This window comes from Phyllobates terribilis, unplaced genomic scaffold (genome assembly GCF_046119375.1).
Source record: "Phyllobates terribilis strain yellow unplaced genomic scaffold, ASM4611937v1 Scaffold_2__4_contigs__length_985480577, whole genome shotgun sequence".
In the NCBI taxonomy this organism is placed as follows: Eukaryota; Metazoa; Chordata; class Amphibia; order Anura; family Dendrobatidae; genus Phyllobates; species Phyllobates terribilis.
Window position 1 is genome coordinate 252050313 of NW_027362762.1, and position 24758 is coordinate 252075070.

Sequence of the window (24758 nt, forward strand, 5' to 3'; positions counted from 1 at the left end):
AGCTAGAACAAGATGTAACTATTCAATAAATCATAAAGTTATTCTCCTGATGAATTAAATCTATCACCACAAATGTAGAAGTACAAACATGAGCTTTGTTCTACAAGCCTTGCAAGAAAATGTATCTATGTTAACAAAGGCATGAACAAAGCAACTATCACTTGATTGGAGAAAATTACAAATATGTGGAGATGATATATCTTGCATTATTCTTTATTATCAAAAATGCAATATTTATTTAAAATTGAGGCTGTGGCTGCTGTGGGGCTGTGCCTCTAGGAAGTTGCTACCACAAGCTATGGACATTTCTATGTTTGGCTGTAAAGGTGGTCTCAGAGTAAGGCCACGTTCACACTCTCAGTATTTGGTCAATATTTTTCATCAGTATTTGTAAGCCAAAACCAGGGGTGGAGCAATGAGAGGAAATGTATAATAGAAACACGTCACCACTAGTGTTGAGCGATACCTTCCGATATCAGGAAATATCGTATCGGATTGGATCGGACCGATACTCAAAAAGTATCGGATATCGCCGATTCCGATACCGGAAAGCAATGCAAGTCAATGGGACACTAATATCGGAATGAAAATAAACCCTTTCTTTCCTTGTAGGTTAATTCTACATGAAGTAAAACAACTAAGAATAATGTAGAATGTATTATGCGAAAAACCGGCAATTCATCAGCGCATACACCGGTACCCAACAATTTACAACAGAAAGAATAGAGCACCACACATAGATTAGATAGATAGAAACATGTCAGTTACATATATATGAAGTACAGTGACAGTGTTGCTTACTGCACTTGTCATTTAGTGTAAAGGATTTATTAAAAAAAATAATAGTGTTTTCATGCACCGTCTCTTTAAAAAAGTCGGCCGGCAATTCAGCAGCAGTACCCGACAATTTATAACAGACAGAATAGAGCTTCACACATAGATTAGATAGATAGAAACATGTCAGTCACATATATATGAAGTACAGTGACAGTGTTGGTTACTGTACTTGTCATTTAGTGTAAAGGATTTATTTAAAAAAATAATAGTGTTTTCATGCACCGTCTCTTTAAGAAAGCCGGCCGGCAATTCAGCATCTGTACCCGACAATTTAGAATAGAAGGAATAGAGCTTCACACATAGATTAGATAGATAGAAACATGTCAGTCACATATATATGAAGTACAGTGACAGTGTTGATTACTGTACTTGTCATTTAATGTTAAAATAAAGGATTTATTAAAAAAAAAATTGGCGTGGGGTTCCCCTTAATTTTAGTCTCTAGCGGAGGTTAAGCAGACAGCTGGGGCAGATGTTTGAAGCCTGGGAAGGGGGTAATACCCACGGAGCTTCCCAGGCTACTAATATCAGACCGGAGCTGAATACCTAGCCTTTACTAGCTATTAAAATGGGGGACCCCCCAAAAAAATGATGTGGGGTCCCCCCTAATTTAATAGCTAGCAAAGGCTAGGCAGACAGCTGGGGGCTGATATTAATAGCCCAGGAAGGGAGCCATGAATATTGGCCCCCTCCCAGGCTAGAAACACCAGCCGTCAGCCGCCCCAGAAATGGCGCATCCATAGGATGCGCCAATTCTGGCACTTAGCCTCGCTCTTCCCACTGCCCTGTAGCGGTGGCAGTGGGGTAATAGGGCTGGGGTTGATGTCAGCTTATAATGCCAGCTGACATCAAGCCCAGGTTAGTAATGGAGAGGCGTCTATAAGACACCCCCATTACTAACCCCATAGTCAAAGTTAAAAAAAAAAACACAAACACCCAGAATAAAGTCCTTTAATTGAAATAAACACACAATTCTTTATTGTTCTAAATTAAACCATACTTACCATCACGCCCATTCCAGCTGAAGCCAACGATCTCCTGCAATAAAAGAAAAATAATAAAGCAACCTCATCCTTACCTTTCCATGGTTCCCACAATGGCTCCAGCTCTGCTACATCGAGATGACAGGCTGGACCGCAGCAGAACGCTGCCATCCAGCCTGTCATCCCACGGACACTGAGAAGCACAGGCATGCTTGCGCTCCTCAGTGTCAGGCTGTGACGGCATCCAGATGAGCCGACAATGAACTCGGCTCACCTCATGCACGTCACTGACAGCGTGGGAGAATTCTCCTGCACTAAGCGCTTCAGCGTGAGAATTTTCCCACGCTGTCAGTGACGTGCATGAGGTGAGGTCATGTCCAATGAACTCAGCTCACCTCATGCACGTCACTGACAGTGTGGGAGAATTCTCCTGCACTCAGCGCTTCAGCGTGAGAATTTTCCCACGCTGTCAGTGACGTGCATGAAGTGAGCCGAGTTCATTGGACATGACCTCACCTCATGCACGTCACTGACAGCGTGGGAAAATTCTCCTGCAATCAGCGCTTCAGCGTGAGAATTTTCCCACGCTGTCAGTGACGTGCATGAGGTGAGCAGAGTTCATTGGACATGACCTCGGCTCATCTGGATGCCGTCACAGAGAGACACTGAGGAGCGCAAGCATGCCTGCGCTTCTCAGTGTCTGCGGGATGACAGGCTGGATGGCAGCGTTCTGCTGCGGTCCAGCCTGTCATCTCGATGTAGCAGAGCTGAAGCTGTTGTGGGAACCATGGAAAGGTAAGGATGATGTTGGTTTATTATTTTTCTTTTATTGCAGGAGATCGTTGGCTTCAGCTGGAATGGGCGTGATGGTAAGTATAGTTTAATTTAGAACAATAAAGAATTGTGTCTTAATTTCAATTAAAGGACTTTATTCTGGGTGTTGTGTTTTTTTTAAATACTTTACTAGAAATTCATGGTGGTCATGACTAATATTGACGTGACCCCATGAATTTCGGGCTTAGGGCCAGCTGATAATGCCAAGCTGGCCTTAACCCCTTTATTACCCAGTGAGCCACCGCACCAGGGCCCTGGATGAGTTGGGTACAGCGCCAGAAGATGGCGCTTCTATGAACGCGCCATTTTCCGGGGCGGCTGCGGACTGCAATTTGCAGCGGGTGGGGCCCAGAAAGCTTGGGTCTCCCTGCGCTGCAGATTCCAGCCCCCAGCTGCCTAGTTGTACCTGGCTGGACACAAAAATAGGGCGAAGCTCCACGTATTTTTTTTTTTAATTATTTCATGAAATACATGAAATAATTAAGAAAAAAAGGGCTTCCCTACATTGTTGTGTCCGGCCAGGTACAAATAGGCAGCTGGTGATTGGGGGCAGCCCGTTCCTGCCTGCTGTACCTGGCTGGACCCAAATACATTGCCAAGCTCCACGTCAATTTTTTTTTAATTATTTCATGAAATAATTTTTTAAAAAAAGGGCTTCCCTATATTGTTGTGTCCGGCCAGGTACAAATAGGCAGCTGGTGGTTGGGCGCAGCCCGTTCCTGCGTGCTGTACCTGGCTGGACACAAATATAGGGCGAAGCCCCACATCAATTTTTTTTTTATTATTTCATGAATTTCCTGAAATAATAAAAAAAAAATTGACGTGGGGCTTCGCACTATATTTGGGTCCAGCCAGGTACAGCAGGCAGGAACGGGCTGCCCCCAACCACCAGCTGAATATTTGTACCTGGCCGGACACAACAATATAGGGAAGCCCTTTTTTTCTTTATTATTTCATGAATTTCATGAAATAATTTAAAAAAAAACATACGTGGGGCTTCTCCCTATTTGTGTGTCCAGCCAGGTACAACTAGGCAGCTGGGGGATGGACTCTGCAGCGCAGGGAGGCCCAAGCTTTCTGGGCCCCCCCTGCTGCAAATTGCAGTCCGCAGCCACCCCGGAAAATGGCGCGTTCATAGAAGCTGGATGCTGTACCTGGCTGGCATACAAAAATATAGCAAAGCCCACGTCAAAATTTTTGGGAAAAATTAATTAAAAAATAAATAATAATTTAGGGACTGCATCTTTATTAACTCCTCAAATGTCATTTAGTGTTAAAATAAAGGATTTATTTTAAAAAAAAATTGGCGTGGGTTCCCCCATAATTTTAGTCTCTAGCGGAGATTAAGCAGACAACTGGGGCAGATGTTTGAAGCCTGGGAAGGGGGTAATACCCACGGAGCTTCTCAGACTACTAATATCAGCCCCCAGCTGAATACCTAGCCTTTACTAGCTATTAAAATGGGAGACCCCCCCAAAAAAATGACGTGGGGTCCCCCCTATTTTAATAGCTATCAAAGGCTAGGCAGACAGCTGGGGGCTGATATTAATAGCCCAGGAAGGGTGCCATGAATATTGGCCCCCTCCCAGGCTAGAAACAGCAGCCGTCAGCCGCCCCAGAAATGGCGCATCCATAGGATGCGCCAACTCTGGCACTTAGCCTCGCTCTTCCACGCTGCCCTGGTGCGGTGGCAGGGGGTAATAGGGCTGGGGTTCATGTCAGCGCCAGCTGCCATGAAGCCCAGGTTAGTAATGATCGGCGTCTATAAGACACCCCATTACTAACCTACAAAGTGTTAAAAAGAAAAAAGACACACTACACCCAGAAAAAAATAATTTATTTGAAATAAAACACACAATTTTATTTAATTCTTAGTTTACTAAAAAAAAAAAATAGTTACCTGTCCACGTTCCTGCGCTGATCTCCATTGCACAGCTGTCACATCTGGAGATGGTGACAGCTGTGCATGGCTGCTGTAAGCTCACGCTGCCGGGAACACATCCGCTCCCGGCAGCGGGAGCCACTGACTGAGGTCACCGGAGTGCATTCAGCAGCGCTGCTCCGGAGACCTCCTTTACGGCACTTCTGTACCGTGGGAATTTCTCACGATACAGCAGGGCCGTAAAGGAGCTGACCGGAGCAGCGCTGCCTGAACTCCGGTAAACCCGCTTATGCAATGACGGGGCTGCTTTACGGCCCCATCATTCTAGCGGCGGCAGCGTTCAGAGCGGTCACATTCTATGTGGCTGCTCTAAACTGGAGATCATCGTGGGACACTCGTGGACTGCTACGGAGGGGTAAGGATAAGGTTGTGGTTTATTATTTTATATTTTATTACAGGAGATCGATGGCTTCGGGGATTAAGGTGTCTAGGTGAGTATAGGTGTAGTTTTTTATTTTTTACTTTATTTTAGGTGGCGATCGGCGGGGACAGGTAATGTATGAATTAATTTATTGTAGGTAACCACTGGCCACCAATGACATGTATTTAAAATTTATTGGGGACACAGTAGGGCAATTTAAATAGCAGGATCAGGCTGAGGGGAACTACTGCTCCCATCGAGCTGATCCTGCTGGCACGAGTGGACGGGGGACAGACATAGGCCGATGGGAGTAGTAGTGTCACATCGGCCTATGTCTGCCTGCACGCACACACCCGCACACATCGCACAGACACAGCGCACACCTGCACACACTCGCAGACATCGCACAGACACCCACACACCCGCAGACATCGCACAGACACCCACACACACCAATCATGACGGGCTGATGGTCTGGGAGGTGAGGCTGACCTGTGTGGCCGTGGGAAAGTTCATGTGAGTTCATGCAATGCAGTCAAGCATGAACTCAAATGAACCCTCTGAGGACACCGCGGCTACTTCAAATGAACAGCTGATCAGCATCACCTGATACCTCAACTGTTCATTTGAAATAACCGGCGGGAAAGCGCAGCACAGAACGGGAAAGCCGGCGGTGAAGTCTTTTCACTGCCGGCTTCCCCGCCCGGGTCCTTTGCTCCCCGCTCCTTGGTGCTGCGCTCCAAGCCGGGTCCTAACTTACAATTGGGATTGGAGGTGGCGAGAGGAGCGGAGGATCGAGGTGGGAGGCGGCGGGGAAGCAGTATGGGGCCGTGTGATTGTTTAAAAGCCGGCGGCATTTTACCGCCCGCCGGCTTTTAAACAATCAGGAGAATTCTCTCACGCTGGGATGGCACTCTGATGACAGGCTGGATCTCAGCTGAGCGCTGCCATCCAGCTTGTCATCCTTCAGAGACACTGCAGAGCGCAGGCATTATGGGAACTTCCGATTCCGGTATTCGATATTGTAAAAGTATCGGAATTAAGTATCGGAATTCCGATACCGTGAATATCGGCCGATACCCGATATTTCAGTATCGGAATGCTCAACACTAGTCACCACTTCTGAATTTATCACCCACCCCTGGTTTTAGCTTACAAATACTGATGTAAAATTCTGAGAACGTGGTCTAAGGGCTCTGTCGCTCACTTAATAGGAAGACCTACAGTGGGGAAAATAAGTATTTGATACACTGGCGATTTTGCAAGTTTTCCCACCTACAAAGAATGGAGAGGTCTGTAATTTTTACCTTAGGTACACTTCAACTGTGAGAAACAGAATCTTAAAAAAACAAGAAAATTCATGATTTTTTAATAAATTACATTTTATTGCATGAAATAAGTATTGATTGCCTACAAACCAGCAAGAATTCTAACTCTCACAGACCTGTTAGTTTTTCTTTAACCATTTCGCAACCCTGGGATTTTTCGTTTTTGCATTTTCATTTTTTGCTCCCCTTGTTCCCAGAGCCATAGCGTTTTTATTTTTTGGTCAATATGGCCGTGTGAGGGCTTATTTTTTGTGAGACGAGTTGTACTTTTCATCTCCATTACTAGTTTTACCATTTCGTGTTCGGGAAAACGGGAAAAAAATTCCAAGTGCAGTAAAATTGCAAAAAAAGTGCAATATCACAGATGTTTTTTTTTTTTTTTTTTTTTTGTACCACGATCTCTGAATGCTAAAACTGACCTGCCATTATTATTCTCCAGGTCATTACAAGTTCATAGACAGTAAACATGTATAGGTTCTTTTTTATTTAAGTGGTGAAAAAGATTTCCAAAGTTTGCTAAAAAAAAAGGCACCATTTTCCAAGACCCGTAGCGTCTCCATTTTTTGGGACCTGGGGTTGGATGGGGGCTTATTTTTTGTGCACTAAGCTGAAGTTTTTATTGATACCATTTTGGGGTAGATCTGATGTTTTGATCGCCCATTATTGCATTTTATTGCAATGTTGCGGAGACCAAAAAACGTAATTCTGGCGTTTAGAATTTTTTTCTCGTTATGCTGTTTACCGATCGGATTAATTCTTTTTTATATTGATAGATAGGGCGATTCTGAATGCGGCGATGCCAAATATGTGTATGTGGAGTTTTTTATTATTATTTTATTTTGAATGGGGCGAAAGGGGGGTGATTTAAACTTTTATATTTTTTTAATTTTTTAACTATTTTTAAAAACATTTTTTTTCACTTTTTGCTTGCTTCTTTAGTCTCCAAAGGAGATTAGAAGCAGCACTTGTCTGATCGCCTCTGCTACATAGAGATGATCAGCAGATCACCTCTATGCAGCAGAAATGGTCCTGTGCTTTGAGCGCCGACCACTAGGTGGCGCTCATAGCGACCAGCTCATGACAACCACTGCTGCAGACCCAGGGTTGTCATGCCAACCCATCGGTGACTCGCGATAATGTGACGGGGTCGCCGATGGGCGGGGCAAGTGACGAGCATCCAGTTTGCGCAAGTTAAATGCCGCTGTCAGAGATTGACAGCGGCATTTAACATGTTAACAGACATGGGTGGATCGTGATTCCACCCGCAGCTGTTGCGGGCCCATATCAGCTGTAATAATCAGCTGACATGTGCCTGGTTCAGTGCGGGCTCAGCCCCGGAGCCCTCACTGAACCGGGGGTTACAGCCTTGTGTGTACAAATACGGCACAGGCTGTAAAGGGGTTAAGAAGCCCTCCTACTCTGAACTCATTACCTGTATTAAATGAACCTGTTTGAACTCGTTACCTATATAAAAGACACCTGTCAACACACTCAAGCAAACACACTCCAGCCTCACCACCATGGCCAAGAACAAAGATCTGCCTAAGGACACCAGGGAAAAAATTGTAGACCTGCACAAGGTTGGGATGGGCTACTGGACAATAGGCAAGCAGCCTGGTGCATGAATCAGAGAAACATAAAATGAAAAGTGGGCTTTAACTGCCTGATAAAAAAGTGTATCAAGAACATCACATCATTTTTTTAGATATGTTACTTACCAGCATTAGTCTGACTTATGTTCTTCTTAATGGGGTTTTTTAGTTTAGTTTTTGACTTTTCATATATTTTTTTGTGTTGGTGCAAATTAGTCACTAATATTCCACCTCCAATATACCCAATGCATCGTCATCAAAGTGCAGCTAAATTCTAAAGAAATTGCTAGATTAGATGCAAAGTAACATATAGCTTAATAAAAAATGCACTGTAAACCTCCCCTTTTCCATAATCAACATGATCAAAGGGCGGGGATTCCCTCAGTCTCTTCCTTTGTATCCCTCGATCAGAGTTGATCATGCATTCTTTTATCTTAGCCTTTAGGCTGTGTGCCCACTATGCGTTTTTTAAGCATTTCCGCAGTGGCAATTTCGCTGCATAAACGCTTAAAAAATGCTTGGTAGAAGGCCTGCCATGTTCCCCAATGATAATTTGCATGTGCTGTGTACATGCTGTGGAGCTTTCCGCTGTAGATTATCATTGCGGAAAAATCCGCAGCACTACCAATTATTTTGCAGAAGCATGGCATTTTCACCGCCATTGACTTGCATTGGAATGCATGGAATCTGCATCACTGCATCTGTACATGCGGATTCCATGCGCTTCAATGCGTGGATGGTACCCGAGTTTGGAGAAGAGGAGACTCTCCTCCTGACCCGGGTACCATAGTACCTGTAAAAAAAAGAATAAAATAAAAAATAAATATTATACTTACCTTCTGATGACCCCTGATGTCCTTGTCTCGGCTTGCCGGCAGCTCACAGCGGACTCAAGGACCTGCAGTGACGTCATTTAGTCATGTGACAGGTCACGCGACCGCTGATGTCGGCAGGTCCTTTAGTCTACCGCAAGCTGCCGGCAAGCCAAGACAAGGACACCGAGGGCCATCAGAAGGTAAGTATAATGTTTATTTTTTATTTTTTACCATTCTTTCGGTCACACTATATAAATCTGTGCCGGTTGCATGGATTTATATGGTGTGACCAAGTTGACAAGCACTTTCCAAGTGATGCTAAAATCACTGGGAAAGCGCTTGACAACCCTCTGTGGAAATGCATGTGAAGAACGCTTCACATCCGCTTGTCCCTGGATGGAAAAACGCATGTACAATCCGCATGCGTTTTTTCTGCCAGGGAGATGCAGAAACGCTCAGGAAAAATTCGGAGCATTTCTGCATCATGGGCACGTAGCCTTATAGCAAAGCTGTGCCAGTGTCTCCTCACTCATGAATGTATGGACAGACTGGAAGTGCTCGCATCATCAGCACGATGAGAATTCACTTGCATGCCACCCATGACAAACATGCTCATCATACATTGTCAAAGTGTTAAAAGAATTGCTTCTTTTTGGTTGTAAAATATAAATATCTGAGCAAAAAAATATCAAATTCACACCAATACTTCTCCCACAGAGAGGTGACAACCGTAGACTGCACTCCGAATCTTGATGTTTAATATGATTTTTTAATATTTAGTAATTAAGTGAGCACCATATCAAACAGTTACATGTAAATATTTTAGGCCCTTTCTTAAGTAAAGTTTGGATGGTCTACTGCCATTTGGCATTGAAATAAAATATACTAAATTTATCATACAATTTCTACCTTAGATGTTGTAAAACCCTAAAATGTTGCAGCACGTAATCTGTTGGGCTAGGGTCACACAAGCGTATATTCTTTCATCTGAGAGAATCTGGAAATTATTCAAATCCCACTCTGATCTAACAATGATCAGAGTTTGATCCGAGTGTCAGCATAGTGTGATCTGATTTTCTTGGATGAGATAATTGGAGAATATTGCAAGGAGAAGATGGAGAACAAAATTACTCTATCTTCTCCATTCTGCGAGTCCGCGGAAATTGGACTGTACTCAGATGTCATCCAAGTGCAGTCTGATATTTTCCACGGACTCATTGACTTGCATGGGCAATCCGAATATTGGATTAAACTCGGTCATGCTGTAATTCTTTTCCTTGGATTGGCTTTGCCCGAGGAAAAAATCAGACATGTGCATGGCAACATAGAATAACATTGGTCTGAGTGTGATCCAATGTTTTGTCATATCGCACTCAGACCAAAAAATAGTTGTCTGCATGTGTCCTTACTATAATTTATCACAAGCTTATACTATTTTAATGTGCTACAAAACAATGGCTCCTATGGGTTTTGTTAAATCCTAGAATAACTGTACATCTTCTAGAAGTTTTCTAGTTACTTGTCCAGATGGTGCAGCTAAAAGAAACACTAAGTATACTCAGCCATTGTAATTGTGCGGTATAAGTCATTTGAATGCAAGTCTTGTTTTTCTATCAGTCTCTCTCAGACATTTTATGATCTTTGTAAGCCATTTGTCTTTGTGTTGTCCATATGACCCATTAACTCCTTTCTATTAAACTGGTAAAGCAAACTATTTTGTACAAGAATATGTGAAAAGTGAACTGAGCGTCTCTGGGAATCATTCAATAATGGCATTATTAAGAATAAATAAGAAATACATTACAAGACTGTTATATAAAGCTGATATAATTAACGAGAAGTTGTACTGTAGTTTGCTAATGACATGCTCCTGCTTTGAGGTGCTAATCTGTGACAAAATTGGGCTAAGTATAATTCTTGAACATTGCCAATCAACCAAGGCCGAGTGTGCTAAGGGTAATTTGCCAAAGCCAAAAGGGCAACAAGACTTTTCTTGTTCCAATAAATTGTTTTTCTCTGTTGTTCCTTTTAATTAGGAAGCATGCCATTTAGTAAGGAGTAATCTTCTATTACTAGAAGCACAAATGAAACAGTTTACCGTATATATCTCCAAGATATGTATCTCCAAAATAGTAAGTCAACTCCTATCTCTATCCATATGATAGAGGATAACTTACTGATCACTGGAGGTCCATTCATTGTGACCCTCATCCCAGGAACAACACACTGCAGAGTTCCAACTCGAATGGAGTGGACGCGCGCATATTCAACCTTCGCTCCATTTAAGGTCTATGGGACTGCCGTAAAAGCCAAGCAACTTCTTTTTTATACAGTGAATGTGCACTTTTTGATGCAGTATTCTGTAGTATTATAAAAGTATTAACCCCTTAAGGACCAGAGCTTTTTCCGTTTTTGCTTTTTCGTTTTTTGCTCCCCTTGTTCCCAGAGCCATAGAGTTTTTATTTTTTGGTCAAAATGGCCATGTGAGGGCTTATTTTTTGCGGAACGAGTTGTACTTTTCAACGCCATTACTAGTTTTACCATATCTTGTACGGGAAAACGGTAAAAAAATTCCAAGTGCGGTAAAATTGCAAAAAAAGTGCAATACCACAGTTGTTTTTTATTTTTTTTTTACCACGTTCACTGAATGCTAAAAATGTCCTGCCATTCTTGTTCTCCAGGTCATTATGAGTTCGTAGACACCAAACATGTATAGGTTCTTTTATATTTAAGTGGTGAAAAAAAATTCCAAAATTTGGTACAAAAAAAAATAAAAAATAGCGCCATTTTCTGAGACCTGTAGCGTCTCCATTTTTTGGGATCTGGGGCTGAATGAGGGCTTATTTTTTGCGTGCTGGGCTGACGTTTTTATTGATAACACTTTGGGGTAGATCCGATATTTTGATCGCCCGTTATTGCATTTTATTGCAATTTTACGGTGACCAAAAAACGTAATTCTGGCGTTTTATCACCAGAATTTTTTTCTTGTTACGCCGTTTACCGATCGAATTAATTATTTTTTTATTTTGATAGATCGGGCGATTCTGAACGTGGCGATACCAAATATGTAGGTTTTTTTTTTATATATATTTTATTTTGAATGGGGCGAAAGGGGGGTGATTTAAACTTTTATATTTTTTTATTTTTTTTAATATTTTTAAAAACGTTTTTTTTTTACTTGTTGCTTGCTTCAATAGTCTCCATAGTAGACTAGAAGCAGCAACTATCCGATCAGCTCTGCTACATACAGGGGACGAGCAGATCCTCTGCATGCAGCAGAAATGGTCATGTGCTATGAGCGCCGACCACTAGGTGGCGCTCATAGCGACCAGATCATGACAACCACAGGCGTCTGCTGCAGACCCTGGGTTGTCATGCCCACCCATCAGTGACCCGCGATCACGTGACGGGGTCGCCGATGGGCGGGGCTTATGACGCGCTATCCGAAAGCGCGCGTTAAATGCCGCTGTCGGAGATTGACAGCGGCATTTAACATGTTAACAGCCGCGGGTGGATCGCGATTCCACCCGCTGCTGTTGCGGGCACATGTCAGCTGTAAGAATCAGCTGACATGTGCTCGGTTCAGTGAGGGCTCAGCGCAGCAGCCGTCACTGAATGGGGGGTACGCAAATGTGCGTACTAATACGGCATGGGTTGCAAAGGGGTTAAAAAGTATTAAAAATTACTCTTCTCTTTGCCTTTTGCCCAAGGCTTTCTTAGGTGTTGTTGACCTTATGTTCTTTATGAAAGGTGCGCCCTTTTTTAAACTTGCAAAAATGCAATTTTCTAAAATTTTCTATAAAAAAATATACCTTTCATAGAAATGGTAGCTGAACTACAATTGACAATTAGAGTCTTTGGCTCCACAGAGATGATGCTGAGATGTGAACAGTACTTTATTTATGCTGCAATTTTCTCCAAGACCGGATCAATTTTTCACTAAGGTTAGAGGAACTTTATGTGACTTTTTTTGCTATTTTGGTGATGTGATAACAAAATAATCAGTCTTTGGTCAGCACAATTATAAAATATAAATTAAACAAATAAGGAGAAGGTTTGTAGCTTAGGGTGGTCAGATCACCTTCATGAGTGAACAGGTCTTATCCATAGACAGTGCGACATGAGAAACCAAGAAATAAGGAAATATTCAAGAGTCTCATAAGAATGAAAAGAAAGGGGAAAGAGAAAAATGCTTTTTTATCCCAAGATCAAAGGTGTGTTGCCAAGAACGCTCACCAAATGAGAGGCCTTTTTGACTAAAATCTCAGCCAGCTTCCAAAAATACAGCCAAAAGAAATCTACTGTAAGTCTCTTTTACTGTAAGTGACAATACAATGCCTGACATTAGTATGAGCCTATGGTGCCTATACAGGTCCCAAGAGAAAGCTGGGGGGACAAAACAAGCACAGTAGTACTTTAGTCAGACATCAGCATTTGTAGGCGAAGTACCACTGTTCACCTGGTTGGGTTGTGAGAAAGTACAACTCCACAACTCTTTTGAGTGCTCAGTGTATAGCTCCAGCTGCTGCTGCAAAGGTTGGTGGAACCAATGTAGAAATCTAGTAAAAAGGAGGTGCGAATAAGCTGCGCTGCTGGTAATTAATCAGAGTCCAGAGTAATGTAGTAGAAGTGTGGTTTATTCTCAACGTGTTTCAAAGTACATATGACTTAATCTTCAGGAGAACAACAAAAAGACCACTTTCTGAGGGTCTACTGATGAAAAAGCCAGATGCACTTTGAAACACATTGAGAATAAACCGCACTTCTACTACATTACTCTGGACTCTCTGACATATGAATGTTATTTTACCTGAACATATACTGTAGGTCCTGGCATTTCTATAAGAATAAGGCATGTCTAGGATTTTTGGCTATTGTCTATTGTGCATTCATGGAATTGAAGTTGTTTTTCATTAGATTTGTTTGTACTATTCTGTTGGAAAACTTTTTGTTACTTTCTATATCAAGCTGAAAAGCAGATTGAAATAGGGATTAAAGCAAAATACAATTTTAGAATAATTATTGAGGTGAAGAAAAATTCCTGAAGTAACTCTGTGACTAAAGATTGCTGAATCACTACAGTGTGCAATGTACAAACTCTGAATTCCCATCCTTTTCCAACACAAGTGGTCAGTCATTAAACCACCAGTATGTAATTTGCATACTTGTTTTCATATGTCTACTAGATTTTCATTTGCTTCTCTCAATGGAGTATTTGCAGTCACATGCAGAGTTAATTCTCAATTGAACATTAAGAGAAGCAGATGAGATGCATACTTGAGTCACATGACTACCCACTCATGTTGGAAAAAGAGGGACATCCTGACAATGTGTGCATTGCACACTGTCATGATTCGACTATCTGCAGTCACATAGAGTGACTGTAAAAATGTCACTTCAGTCTTGAAAACCCATTTAATCAAACAATGTGAAATACTTGACTCAGGAAATTATGACAGTAAAAATAGTCCTTTAAAACAAATTAGCTGCTAACTAATTAAAATCAGGTTGAAGTTTTGGACAATGAGGACAATCCATCATATTGACAATGGCTGAAGATAAACTTGGTCATTCTCAAGAGCCTATGAAAGATTCATACTATCAACTGTTGACCTGAATCAAATTCTTTTACAAAAATATAATTTATTGTAAAATATATCTCAGGATCTTCTCTGTATTTTCCTTAATTGTTTCAAAGCTTGTCAACGATTTTAGCACTGAAATATGTTTTCCCTTATTTAATAAAGAAGCAAGTGTCTTTCATGGATTTAGACTGTAATTATTGTTGATATATATGCATTTTTAACACTACTAAATATGTGTGAAGACATCCCAAGAGTCTCCTTTAACTTTTTATTATAAATATTACTGTGGATTTAAAAAGATTTAAGACTTGTCAAACGGTAAAGATAGAAATAAGAAACAGTGCTTCTCAGTGTACAACACCTACATAAGGGTATTTCTCATGTTCAAATGCACAACCTTGGTAGAGAAGATTTTCCGTCAGATTCAACTGCTAGAAGAAACCAGAATCTCATAAGTAAAGGGCTATTCTAGCAATCACATTACTTTTCACGAAACACAATTAATGTATACGAATTGTTTTTATACAGACTAGGCCCAACATAAAGTTTCTTTTTTGTATTTTTGCATATTTTACATCTCTATGTGCATCCAGCTTTACAATACTTCCATTGTCAGCAGTACTTGCTTCTCCTGAGTGCTACAGACCCCTCACCCTTCTCATGCGTGCTCCTAACAAGCCCCATCTCTTTGAGTTATAATTAGTGTTGAGCGATACCTTCCGATATCAGGAAATATCGTATCGGATTGGATCGGACCGATACTCAAAAAGTATCGGATATCGCCGATTCCGATACCGGAAACCAATGCAAGTCAATGGGACACTAATATCGGAATGAAAATAAACCCTTTCTTTCCTTGTAGGTTAATTCTACATGAAGTAAAACAACTAAGAATAATGTAGAATGTATTATGCGAAAAGCCGGCAATTCATCAGCGCATACACCGGTACCCGACAATTTACAGCAGAAATAATAGAGCTTCACACATAGATTAGATAGATAGAAACATGTCAGTCACATATATATGAAGTACAGGGACAGTGTTGCTTACTGTACTTGTCATTTAGTGTAAAGGATTTATTTAAAAAAATAATAGTGTTTTCGTGCACCGTCTCTTTAAAAAAGCCGGCCGGCAATTCAGCATCTGTACCCGACAATTTATAACAGACAGAATAGAGCTTCACACATAGATTAGATAAATAGAAACATGTCAGTCACATATATATGAAGTACAGTGACAGTGTTGAATACTGTACTTGTCATTTAGTGTAAAGTATTTATTTAAAAAAATAATAGTGTTTTCATGCACCGTCTCTTTAAGAAAGCCGGCCGGCAATTCAGCATCTGTACCCGACAATTTAGAATAGAAAGAATAGAGGATCACACATAGATTAGATAGATAGAAACATGTCAGTCACATATATAAGAAGTACAGTGACAGTGTTGATTACTGTACTTGTCATTTAGTGTTAAAATAAAGGATTTATTTTAAAAAAATTGGCGTGGGGTTCCCCTTAATTTTAGTCTCTAGCGGAGGTTAAGCAGACGGCTGGGGCAGATGTTTGAAGCCTGGGAAGTGGGTAATACCCACGGAGCTTCCCAGGCTACTAATATCAGCCCCCAGCTGAATACCTAGCCCTTACTAGCTATTAAAATGGGGGACCCCCCCCAAAAAATGACGTGGGGTCCCCCCTATTTTAATAGCTAGCAAAGGCTAGGCAGACAGCTGGGGGCTGATATTAATAGCCCAGGAAGGGAGCCATGAATATTGGCCCCCTCCCAGGCTAGAAACACCAGCCGTCAGCCGCCCCAGAAATGGCGCATCCATAGGATGCGCCAATTCTGGCACTTAGCCTCACTCTTCCCACTGCCCTGTAGCGGTGGCAGTGGGGTAATAGGGCTGGGGTTGATGTTAGCTTATAATGCCAGCTGACATCAAGCCCAGGTTAGTAATGGAGAGTCGTCTATAAGACAACCCCATTACTAACCCCATAGTGAAAGTTAAAAAAAAACACAAACACCCAGAATAAAGTCCTTTAATTGAAATAAACACACAATTCTTTATTGTTCTAAATTAAACCATACTTACCGTCACGCCCATTCCAGCTGAAGCCAACGATCTCCTGCAATAAAAGTAAAATAATAAAGCAACCTCATCCTTACCTTTCTATGGTTCCCACGACGGCTCCAGCTCTGCTACATTGAGATGACAGCCTGGACCGCAGCAGAACGCTGCCATCCAGCCTGTCATCCCGCAGACACTGAGAAGCGCAGGCATGCTTGCGCTCCTCAGTGTCTGGCTGTGACGGCATAAAGATGAGACGAGTTCATGTCCAATGAACTCGGCTCACCTCATGCACGTCACTGACAGCGTGGGAGAATTCTCACGCTGAAGCGCTGAGTGCAGGAGAATTTTCCCACGCTGTCAGTGACGTGCATGAGGTGAGCCGAGTTCATTGGACATGACCTCACCTCATTCACGTCACTGACAGCGTGGGAAAATTCTCCTGCACTCAGCGCTTCAGCGTGAGAATTTCCCCACGCTGTCAGTGACGTGCATGAGGTGAGCTCATGTCCAATGAACTCAGCGCACTTCATGTACGTCACTGACAGAGTGGGAGAATTCTCACGCTGAAGCGCTGAGTGCAGGAGAATTTTCCCACGCTGTCAGTGACGTGCATGAGGTGAGCTGAGTTCATTGGACATGAACTCGGCTCATCTGGATGCCGTCACAGAGAGACACTGAGGAGCGCAAGCATGCCTGCGCTTCTCAGTGTCTGTGGGATGACAGGCTGGATGGCAGCGTTCTGCTGCGGTCCAGCCTGTCATCTCGATGTAGCAGAGCTGAAGCTGTCGTGGGATCCATGGGAAGGTAAGGATGAGGTTGGTTTATTATTTTTCTTTTATTGCAGGAGATCGTTGGCTTCAGCTGGAATGGGGGTGATGGTAAGTATAGTTTAATTTAGAACAATAAAGAATTGTGTCTTTATTTCAATTAAAGGACTTTATTCTGGGTGTTGTGTTTTTTTTAAATACTTTACTAGAAATTCATGGTGGTCATGTCTAAAATTGGCGTGACCCCATGAATTTCGGGCTTAGGGCCAGCTGATAATGCCAAGCTGGCCTTAACCCCTTTATTACCCAGTGAGCCACCGCACCAGGGCCCTGGATGAGTTGGGTACAGCGCCAGAAGATGGCGCTTCTATGAAGGCGCCATTTTCCGGGGCGGCTGCGGACTGCAATTTGCAGCGGGTGGGGCCCAGAAAGCTTGGGCCTCCCTGTGCTGCGGATTCCAGCCCCCAGCTGCCTAGTTGTACCTGGCTGGACACAAAAATAGGGCGAAGCCCCACGTATTTTTTTTTTTAATTATTTCATGAAATTCATGAAATAATTAAGAAAAAAAAGGGCTTCCCTATATTGTTGTGTCTGGCCAGGTACAAATAGGCAGCTGGTGGTTGGGGGCAGCCCGTTCCTGCCTGCTGTACCTGACTGGACCCAAATATAGTGCGAAGCTCCACGTCAATTGTTTTTTAAATATTTAATGAAATAATTTTTTTAAAAAAGGGCTTCCCTATATTGTTGTGTCCGGCCAGGTACAAATAGGCAGCTGGTGGTTGGGGGCAGCCGTTCCTGCCTGCTGTACCTGGCTGGACCCAAATATAGTGCGAAGCTCCACGTCAATTGTTTTTTAATTATTTAATGAAATAATTTTTTTAAAAAAGGGCTTCCCTATATTGTTGTGTCCGGCCAGGTACAAATAGGCAGCTGGTGGTTGGGGGCAGCCGTTCCTGCCTGCTGTACCTGGCTGGACCCAAATATAGTGCGAAGCTCCACGTCAATTTTTTTTTAATTATTTAATGAAATAATTTTTTTAAAAAAGGGCTTCCCTATATTGTTGTGTCCGGCCAGGTACAAATAGGCAGCTGGTGGTTGGGGGCAGCCCGTTCCTGCCTGCTGTATCTGGCTGGACACAAATATAGGACGAAGCCCCACATCAATTTTTTTTTAATTATTTCATGAATTTCCTGAAATAATTAAAAAAAAATTGATGTGGAGCTTCGCACTATATTTGTGTTCAGCCAGGTACAGCAGGCAGGAACGGGCTGCCCCCAACCACCAGCTGCCTATTTGTACCTGGCCGGACACAACAATATAGGGAAGCCCTTTTTTTCTTTATTATTTCATGAATTTCATGAAATAATTTAAAAAAAAAATACGTGGGGCTTCTCCCTATTTTTGTGTCCAGCCAGGTACAACTAGGCAGCTGGCGGCTGGAATCCGCAGCGCAGGGAGGCCCAAGCTTTTCTGCAAATTGTAGTCCGCAGCCGCCCCGGAAAATGGCGCGTTCATAGAAGCTGGATGCTGTACCTGGCTGGCATACAAAAATATGGCAAAGCCCACGTCAAAATTTTTGGGAAAAATTAATTAAAAAATAAATAATAATTTAGGGACTGCATCTTTATTAACTCCTCAAGTGTCATTTAGTGTTAAAATAAAGGATTTATTTAAAAAAAAAATTGGCGTGGGATACCCCATAATTTTAGGCTCTAGCGGAACTTAAGCAGACGGCTGGGGAAGATGTTTGAAGCCTGGGATGGGGGTAATACCCACGGATCTTCCCAGACTACTAATATCAGCCCCCAGCTGAATACCTAGCCTTTACTAGCTATTAAAATGGGGGACCCCCCAAAGAAAATAACGTGGGGTCCCCCCTAATTTAATAGCTAGCAAAGGCTAGGCAGACAGCTGGGGGCTGATATTAATAGCCCAGGAAGGGTGCCATGAATATTGGCCCCCTCCCAGGCTAGAAACACCAGCCGTCAGCCGCCCCAGAAATGGCGCATCCATAGGATGCGCAAATTCTGGCACTTAGCCTCGCTCTTCCACGCTGCCCTGGTGCGGTGGCAGGGGGTAATAGGGTTGGGGTTCATGTCAGCGCCAGCTGCCATGAAGCTCAGGTTAGTAATGATGGGCGTCTATAAGACACCCCCATTACTAACCTACAAAGTGTTAAAAAGAAAAAACACACACTACACCCAGAAAAAAATAATTTATTTGAAATAAAACACACCATTTTATTTAATTCTTAGTTTACTAAAAAAAATAGTTACCTGTCCACGTTCCTGTGCTGATCTCCCATGCACAGCTGTCACATCTGGAGATGGTGACAGCTGTGCATGGCTGCTGTAAGCTCACACTGCCGGGAACACGTCCGCTCCCGGCAGCGGGAGCCACTGACTGAGGTCACCGGAGTGCATTCAGGCAGCGCAGCTCCGGAGACCTCCTTTACGGCACAGCTGTACCGTGGGAATTTCTCACGATACAGCAGGGCCGTAAAGGAGTTGACCGGAGCAGCGCTGCCTGAACTCCGGTGAACCCGCTTATGCAATGACGGGGCTGCTTTACGGCCCCGGCATTCTAGCGGCGGCAGCGGTTCAGAGCGGTCACATTCTATGTGGCTGCTCTGAACTGGAGATCTTCGTGGGACACTCGTGGACTACTACGGAGGGGTAAGGATAAGGTTGTGGTTTATTATTTTATATTTTATTACAGGAGATCGATGGCTTCGGGGAATTAGGTGTCTAGGTGAGTATAGGTGTCGTTTTTTATTTTTTACTTTATTTTAGGTGGCGATCGGCGGGGACAGGTAATGTATAAACTAATTTATTGTAGGCAACCACTGGCCACCAATGACATGTATTTAACATTTATTGGGGACACAGTAGGGCAATTTAAATAGCAGGATCAGGCTGATGGGAACTACTGCTCCCATCGAGCTAATCCTGCTGGCACGAGTGGACGGGGGACAGACATAGGCCGATGGGAGTAGTAGTGTCACATCGGCCTATGTCTTCCTGCACGCACACACCCGCACACATCGCACAGACACCGCGCACACACTCCCGCAGACATCGCACAGACACCGCACACATCGCACAGACCCCGCTCACACCCGCACACACCCGCAGACATCGCACAGACACCGCGCACACCCGCACACATCGCACAGACACCCACACACACTAATCATGACGGGTCTGGGAGGTGAGGCTGACCTGTGCGACCGTGGGAAAGTTCATGTGAGTTCATGCAGTGAAGCATGAACTCACATGAACCCTCTGAGGGCACCGCGGCTACTTCAAATGAACAGCTGATCGGCATCACCTGATACCTCAGCTGTTCATTTGAAATAACCGGCGGGAAAGCGCAGCACAGAACGGGAAAGCCGGCGGTGAAGTCTTTTCACTGCCGGCTTCCCCGCCCGGGTCCTTCGCTCCCCGCTCCTTGGTGCTGCGCTCCCCGCCCGGTCCTAACTTACGATCGGGATGGGAGGTGGCGAGGGGAGCGGAGGATCGGGGTGGAAGGCTGCGGGGAAGCAGTATGGGGCTGTGTGATTGTTTAAAAGCCGGCGGCTTTTTACCGCCCGCCGGCTTTTAAACAATCAGGAGAATTCTCCCACGCTGGGATGGCATTCTGATGACAGGCTGGATCTCAGCTGAGCGCTGCCATCCAGCTTGTCATCCTTCAGAGACACTGCAGAGCGCAGGCATTATGGGAACTTCCGATTCCGGTATCCGATATTGTAAAAGTATCGGAATTAAGTATCGGAATTCCGATACCGCGAATATCGGCCGATACCCGATATTTCAGTATCGGAATGCTCAACACTAGTTATAATACTTTAATCTAATTGTAGAATTTACCTTATGCTTCCATACACTCTCAGTCCCTATACAGTAGTCTGCATATCTGTGTTTGTTTTCTGCCATCTACATCACAATAGCTGCCTGTGTGTTTTTACTTCATTGATAGCTGGTTTTTATCAGAGCTCAGCTCTCCTGCAGTCCTCCACAACTGAGCTTGTAATTACTGGGTAGCACAGAGTTGAGCTGCATTTTATGATTTGCTGCTGACCGATCAGTTATGTCAAATTGGGAATGTTGCTCTGATTATTCATATGTCAGAGAATTATCTTAGCTACACTTATGATTTTGTCAGGACTGTCCTGTGAGCTGAACTACTCAAGCTTAGTTTTTGCCTAATTTTACACAATAATTTACTAAGGAATTTTGAGAGAAGGGAGTATCTATCATTTATCTATTTTTTTTTAATTAGTAGGTACTACATAAAATGTGTGGCAGATCGCTGGGGTCCGGGTCTTAAAACTACAATAATCTCTCGAAATGCAGCTCAAAGCAGAAGTGCTGTCTATGGGCTCAATAGAAAGTGTATGAGCCCCTACTCTGTGCACAGGATCATAGACTTAATATTGCGATTGTGCACCACTCTGTGTGTGCACATGCAGAAAGTCAACTCTTTTACTTGCCGAGCAGCTTTTCGAGCAATCTGTGGGGTTTAAGGACCTGAACTTTCACTGACCTGCTACACGTTATGTTTTATCTATCATTGAAAAAATCTAAATGATAAACAACCTTTTAAATATACCATATTTCATGATCCAAATATTGTCCTAGTGGCCAGCAGTAGAATGGCAGTGGTCAAGCAGTGGTGATTGAGGGTGAGGGATTTACTGAGTACACAATGATTATTTCTTTATTATTTAACATTGGGAATATTTGTAAAGTCCCAGAAAACACCTTTAACTTCTCACCTCTATTTTGTAGCGAAGCCCATTGAATCATCAGCTATGAAATGAATGAATTCTTATTTTATAAGTAAGCAAATGATGAATGAAAAGATTTAAAAAAAAAAATGTTCACATCACACACAAGGTTCGACGATGTACATACAGATAAAGGTAGGACATATTTTAATTTCATGCTCACAATTAGTCTAATTCTAAAATGCCTCAACTTTATTATGTATCATAATTCCAGGGAAAACAAAACTTCCATTTGCTGCAAATTATTTCATGTTATTTCACCTTCCAAAATAATAGTATAAATAAGAAAGAAAAATGAATCGGTATCTCACAATTTTTATTATGCTATTCATTATGAATAAAAAAAGTCATTTCTATTTTCATTCTTTCTCCTTTGTGTCTCTAGAGAAAATCTCTTGTGTCAACTGGTGTCAATCAAAACAAACTCTAATACTGTTTATGGCTTTTTGACCTCTAGACCTCAATATACTTCTATGTTTCTTCATCTTTTTCACCCTGGAAGCATTCCTACTTATTGTCAACCTTTCCGTGTCTTAGGTCAATTTGTTTAATGTCGGTCTACAAATTTCTTTGCATTTCAAAGGTTTTGTCAGTGCATGATTCATTGAAAGACTGGCTGATGGAAAATTGACCAAGTTTGTTAAAATCAATAAAACTTTTCACATTTAAAATTGCTGCCCTGCTTTCATTTAATATACTTCAAAAGACACAGAAGCTCAGGGAATGATTCCAGTAAGAGGAAATGTCCATATTCTCTAATGTACAAAATAAGAAACTAATATTCCTATAACTCATTCATTTTAAGGTCACTGCTGATCACTCCTCTACATTTTTATTTTATTTTATTGAGTATTTAGCATTAATACAACATATGGAATAATGCCTTATTTTTATAAAAAGAACAATCATGGCTTTAATTCACCAGCAATAACAATAAGGAAGGAGGTATCCCATTTTTTTTTTCAAAAATGTTTTCTATGCATTCAGATATCTCTCAGAGAGCGAAAAATAATGATGAGTAATTATAGATAATGGAGAATTGAATATATCAGTAACTAGAAATCATTAGTTGCTGTTTTGCTGCAAAAACAATGTCAAAATAAAATATGAGATATTATAAATATGATGTACAATATGTTTTATTACCTGGAACAGTGGACCCTAAATGGAAAATCTAACAATTAGATAATTAAAGTCACATTTTAATGGCATGACCTTTATAAAAAAGATTCCTGCCTTCATAATACATCTTTATTAGGTCACAGAATTACTTATCAGTTTTTAATAACTTGTTGCATGTTTTTAATTGACTTTATCCTATTTATGTTGAAAGTGAGTTTCAATGTGTTAACCAAAAATCAAATAGTCTACATAAGATTAAATTATTATTATTATTGTTATTATAAGAAGTAGGACAAGAAAATTAATTTTATTTAGTCTTCAAGCAAAGTCATTTCTAATAGTTGTATTAACTTTTTAAACTTTGTGATTTATACTTCACTTCCATAGCCTCAAACGGTATCCACACCACTTTTTAATAGTTCTGTCAAATACTGCTTAGCAACAGATGACAAACAGTTCTTAGGAAAAGCATCCATGTGTTACATTAAAAAGAAAACTGCCCATCTGTGAAATGTTATTCATGACATTTATCGGGGTATTCACATCTTACCTATTTATGGGCTGTCTACAGAACACACCAAAAATGTCATACGTATGGGGTTCAAAATAATTCTGCTCAGCTCTTTCCATACCCTTAATATGCTTCATTAGGATGGCAGTGTGTTTTCTAAGAGGACAGAGACTATATACTGTAGATTTAGCTAATGTATAAATCAATCAAAGTTCAAGAAAGAAGACCCATATAACACATTCACGAGAAAGAGAGAAAGAGAGATAGACTGAGAGAGACATGGATTTGACAAGACTCAAATTCAACATAAATAAATAAATGTAAGGTCTATTAAAAAAACAACTAATACCTACTTCACCACTGCCCTCCACTTCTCAATGTCCCCCATACAGACCTCTTCTTATCATTGTCCAAGGCTTAGTCATGGTCTAAAGTCCTGCCCACGAGGTTGTGGGCATGTCGTGATGGCACAATGTGAACCATAAGCTTATGATGCCCACTCTAGGTGGAGACCTCTGGGTGTAGCTAGGCAAAGGACATCACTAATCGTGCGCAGAGATGGCCCAGGTCTGGTTGCGGCCATAAATCCCAGGTTAGTGTGAATATGCCCAGAGTTTAGGCGCGTGATGGTAAGAAGAGGTGCTGAGGATCATATGAGGAAAAGCGAGCAGCAAAGATAGCTGGAGAGGTGAGTGGTGAGGTGAGTATTAGTGTTAGTATTTTTATATACAGGGTGGTCCAAAAGTAGGTGGACAGAAAATAATAACATTTAATTTTGATTTATATATAAAATTATATTTATTAACACAAGCATAACATTGACAATTTAATTTTATTCTGAACAATAATACAAAAGCCCTTAAATATTATCAACGCAGGTGCTCAAACTGTTTTCCATTACAATTTGCATAGCTTTGAAGTCGCCTCTTACGCTTCGACAAGCTTTTTTGCACAAGTCTCTTTGGGTATTAATTTCTTGAAATGCATCTCTTATGTAATTTTTCAAATCACTGACACTTTTTAGTTTTCGACTATAAACTTTGTACTCCCCAAAAGAAAAAATCCATTGGGTCAAGTCTGATGAACGTGCCGGCCAATCAAGTGGCCTCTTCGGCCAATCCATTTATTAGGAAATGTTTCATCAAGATACTCGCGGACTACTCTTGAATAATGTGGAGGGGCCCCATCTTGTTGGAAATAATGGTCATTTGAATTAGGCTGTTG